This window comes from Arvicola amphibius, chromosome 3 (assembly GCF_903992535.2).
Source record: "Arvicola amphibius chromosome 3, mArvAmp1.2, whole genome shotgun sequence".
In the NCBI taxonomy this organism is placed as follows: Eukaryota; Metazoa; Chordata; class Mammalia; order Rodentia; family Cricetidae; genus Arvicola; species Arvicola amphibius.
The window spans coordinates 177,049,659-177,054,493 of record NC_052049.1 but is presented as its reverse complement, the minus strand read 5'-3'; positions in this window follow the sequence as shown (position 1 = coordinate 177,054,493).

The window sequence follows — 4,835 nt, the reverse complement described above, 5'->3', positions numbered from 1 at the left end:
TGCTGTGCTTCAGTCACTTCTGGAAGGGCTGGCACAAATGACTGCATTCTGGTTGCTGGCTGTGAGACAGGGTCTTGTTACAAAGGCCAGGCCAGCCTCAAGTACAAGATCCTCCCTCTGTAGCTTCCCACGTGCCGGGATTACTGGCAGGCTCGATCATATCCAGGGGGCTTTACTCCAAGCCTGACAATATGTCTCTGAACAACATTCTTTGGAGATATCACTAATTAACCATCTGGTGTTTGATCATAATTGTCCCTCATTGCCAGAGCCAGGATGAGATCTGTCCTAGCTGGTCTCATTTGATTCCACATCGTGGGGGGTGGAGGTGGTAATAACTTACTAATGCCAAGGAATCGTGGCCAATTTTAAACACGGTAGAAGAAATAGATCTTAGGTAAGACATAACTAGAGTTCATTTTATTTTTAATTTTTGTGTCCTATAAGTCATGTCCTAACATCTCCAAATAAATAAATAAGCAAATAGCCTTGCTCAGGTTCCTCTGTCAGAGCTGTACCCCCGCAGCACGTCAGCAAACAGAACCCACACAGCTCTACAAGGAGAGCAGAAAACATAGCACACAGGAGCAAATTTGTGTAAAAGCTAAGAAGTCCTCTACGGATGTACATGGACGTCTACCTTAGGTGGTGAGTCTCTGGTGCCTCTTGTTCACTAGGAGGGGTTGCTTAGAATACACAGTTCCGGGGCATGTCTATTTGTTTTTGTTTAAGGAGAATGGTTGTAATACAACTAGTAGTAAGTTAACAGAGGCCTGGGGAAGGTTGACCACTCTGGTTTGGAAAATACAGGCACGGTAAAGTATTTTCTCAGTATTGTACTTTTAAAAGCTTCTATAACATTAAAGGCATAAGTACAGATAAAAGACCCAGTACAATTAGCATTATTACACAGAAGAACTACATGTAAGTCATATATATACAATCATATGTGTTGGTATGTGTACATATAAATGAGTTGGTTTTTAACGATTTTTTTCTTTGCCTAATGAAAGTCTGAGAGTTATGTTATTTTTTTAATTTCCCATTTGAAAACAATTTTACAAGCTTCTTGCTCATCCATGACAGTACTTGTCTTGGTAGAATAAATTTCAGTGATCTGAAATTTAACCCGAGTAGCTCACACAACATTCAGAACACATCCTGAAGGTAATGTATAAAAATAAGGCACACACAATAGTAAAAACAGATCTTAAATGTTTTTATAAGTTTTGTCAATGAACTCTGAGAGTTACATTATATGGTCTAGTAAGAGCTGGCCAGGACAATGAAGCTTTCAATGACCTTCCTCCCTCCCTCCCTCCCTCCCTCCCTCCCTCCCTCCCTCCCTCCCTCCCTCCCTCCCTCTTTCTTTCTTTCTTTCTTTCTTTCTTTTTTTCTTTCTTTCTTTCTCTTTCTCTTTTTTTGTTTGTTTCTCTGTAGCTTTGGAGCCTGTCCTGCTGTCCTGGAACTAGCTTTTGTAGACCAGGCTGGCCTCGAAGTCACAGAGATCCTCCTGCCTTTGGCCCGAGTGCTGGGATTAAAGGTGTGCACCACAGCCACCTGGAAACCACTCTGTAATCTTAAGGGACCAGCATTGTATATGTATATAGTCCACTGTGTTGTTACTACAGAAAAAATAGAATGAGTCCCTACTGTAGAAGGGTAGGGCCCTGTTTAATACAGCTTTTGTCCCTATAAAAAGAGGGTCATGTGAAGACACAGACACATAAGGAGTAAGTTTCTGCTCTGTTTTTTGTTTATTTGGTTGGTTGGTTATTGATTTTTGTTTTGTTGTTTTGTGGTTAATGAATAAAGAAATTGCTTTGGGCCTGATAGGGCAGAACTTAGGTAGGCAGAGAAGACAGAACTGAATGCTGGGAAGAAGGGCAGAGTGAGAGAAGCCATGGATCCTTTGCCAGAGATGGATGCCTGTTAGAATCTCTGGTAAGCCACTGCCATGTGGCGATACACAAAAGAGTTAGCCAATAAGAAGTTACAGCTAATGGCCAAGCAGTGTTTTAATTAATACAGTTTCTGTGTGATTATTTTGGGTGTAAGCTAGCTCGGTGGCCATGACAAACAAGCGACCCCACTCCTCCAACATTTTGTTTTTGTTTTTTCTAGACAGGGTTTCTCTGTAGCTTTGGAGCTTGTACTAGAACTCACTCTGTAGATCAGGCTGGCCTCGAACTCAAAGAGATCCACCTATCTCTGCCCCTGAGTGCTAGAATTAAAGGCATATGCTGCCATGACCAGGCAAGTTTCTGCTCTGTTAAGCCTGGGTTTTTATTCTTCAGTGCAGCAGACCTAGCAAATTAAGCCAGCCACCCTTGATTGCAGTAACCCATGTGTGTCCCTGTGTCTGCCAACACCTCAGCCCTGGCCCTGGGCTTGTGGAGATTCCAGTACTCTGACTTTTCTGACCACGCCTCTTCCTGGAAGGTGAGGCATCCACTGGCCAGCACACGGGGCTATAGCACCTAGAGTTGAAGTCTCCACTCACCTTCTAGAACAGTGGTTCTCAACCTGTGCGTCATGGCCCCTTTAGGGATTACATATCAGCTATTCTGCATATCAGATATTTACATTATGATTCATAACAGTAGCAAGATCACAGTTATAAAGTAACAATAAGATAGTTTTATGGTTGTGGGGGGAGGGCACCACAGCATGAGGAAACTGTATTAAAGGGTAACAGCATTAGGAGGGTCGAGAACCTCTCTAGACCATTATCTGTATACTAAGAACCTCATAATTTTTTTTTTAACAAGATGACTCTAAGATCCCTGTGAGAGTTTGACCAACATAGGATCTCAAGACTGTCCTCTTAAAAAGAGACGAGGCATTAATGATATAGCACTGGCCCAAAGGGTGAGCACGGGAACACGTTTGCGAGGGCCTGGAGAGCTGTGGATAGAAGTTCAGCTGTAGCTGAAGTGTCAACACACCCTCATTTTCCAGTCGATGGGGAGGCAGAAGTGGGGACAGGAAGACGAAGGGGACAGCTATGGTTGCTGGGTCTGGATCACCATTGCATTCTTGCCTTACAGGAGGCTCTACACTTTCACCCTCTCGGGCCAGGATTAATGCCTAAGGAGGATGTCCTGGCCATGTCTGTGCATCTCTCTGCAGCCTTGTTTCTCTAGTGTGCCCTCCAGATGTGTTCTGTCTCGCTGGCCCTCAGTGCTGCACCAGCTCCAGACCCCTGGCCTTCCTTCCCCTTTCACACCGCCAGGAAGACCTGTGTGTGTGTGTGTGTGTGTGTGTGTGTGTGTGTGTGTGTGTGTGTGTTGTACACATACATGTGCATGTAGAAGCCAGATGTTCTACATCAGGTTGAAGATCTTTAATTGTTTCTCCATCTTATTTGTTGAGACAGGGTCTCCCACGAAACCTTGAGTACCAAACCCAGTATTGAGTACCAAATCACTGCCTCATCTCCCCATCCCCCATACTGGGTTATAGACATGGACCACTCACCCAGCTTGTAATATGGGTGCTGGGAATCAGGAACTAGGTCCTGTGATGGATAGCTTTATGTCAACTTGACACAAGCTAAAGTCATCTGAGAGGAGGGAACCTCAGTTTAAAAAAATGCCTCCATAAGATCAGGCTGTAGGGCAGCCTGCAGAGCATTTTCTTAATTAGCGCTTAAGGCAAACAAAGCCTTTCTTCCCCGAGCTGCTTAGATCACAGTGTTTTATCATAGCAGTGGTGACCCTAACAGGCCCTCGTGCTCCTTCAGCAGGCACTGAGCCAACTGCGCCCCCCTTAGCCCCTGGTTTCTTACAGAGCAAGCCAACCCCAGTAACTGGAGCCCTTAAACGTGTCAACATGTAAATCAGAAATCCAGCTGCCCACAGTAGTCAGGCAAGTATCCTGAGTGAGTATAACATCTTAGGGAAGGGTGAAGTCTACAGCAAATGGAGCTGTTGTAGGCTTGATGAAACAAATCGATAGACTTCTAGAAAACGTCATTCTATTACCCAGAAAGTCCCATTTTACTAATTCAAAATTTTGATGTAGTGTCCACCAAGTGAGGTCTAACCATAGACAAGCCAGAGAGGTTTGGAACAAGCTGATAACCAGTACTAAAACTAAACATCTACACCAGACCTACTGGGTAAACTGGGGCAGCCTTGGGGATCGCCTCCAAGGACAGATTTGGTCTGTCCTGATCTTGCCGATTCTCCTCTGCAGTTAGAGGAAAGAATAGGGTTTGGGGTGCTGTTATTTTTTTCAGATATATATTTTTTATGTGGCATGAATGCTTTGCCTGCATGTATGTCTAGGTACCACATGCATGCCTGGTGTCCATGGAGGTCGGAAGAGGGCCTTAGATCCTCAGGTACAGGATTTAAAGATGGTATCTGTGTAGGTGCTGGGAATTGAACCAGCAGCAAATGCTCTAAACTGCTGGGTCATCTCTTCCGCAGCTAAGCTGTTGATCTGCAAACTTATAAGGCCTTCCTAGCCTCTTCGGTCTTGCAAATTCCCCGTGTCCCTGTCTCCACGGTAAATCTCGATGTCCCGGCCAGCCTCTCCCTCCGTATCTGCTACTTCTTGTTCACACTATTGTATTTGTAGCCTTTGGCGGGTTCCTTTAAGACTGTGATGTGCACAATAACTCCCCAAAGCCTCGGGTTATTTATGTTCCCGGCTCCCCGGCACTTAGCAGGCACAATGCTTGCAGAATGAATAAAAAATACTGTGCATTAGTAATGAGATGAATATCTCAAAACTGCAAGCTGTAATTCTAAATTAGTATGCAAGGCAGTAAGTATCATGACCCTGGGAAACAAGAGTGGGGCAAAATAATATTCGGCGGGAATATC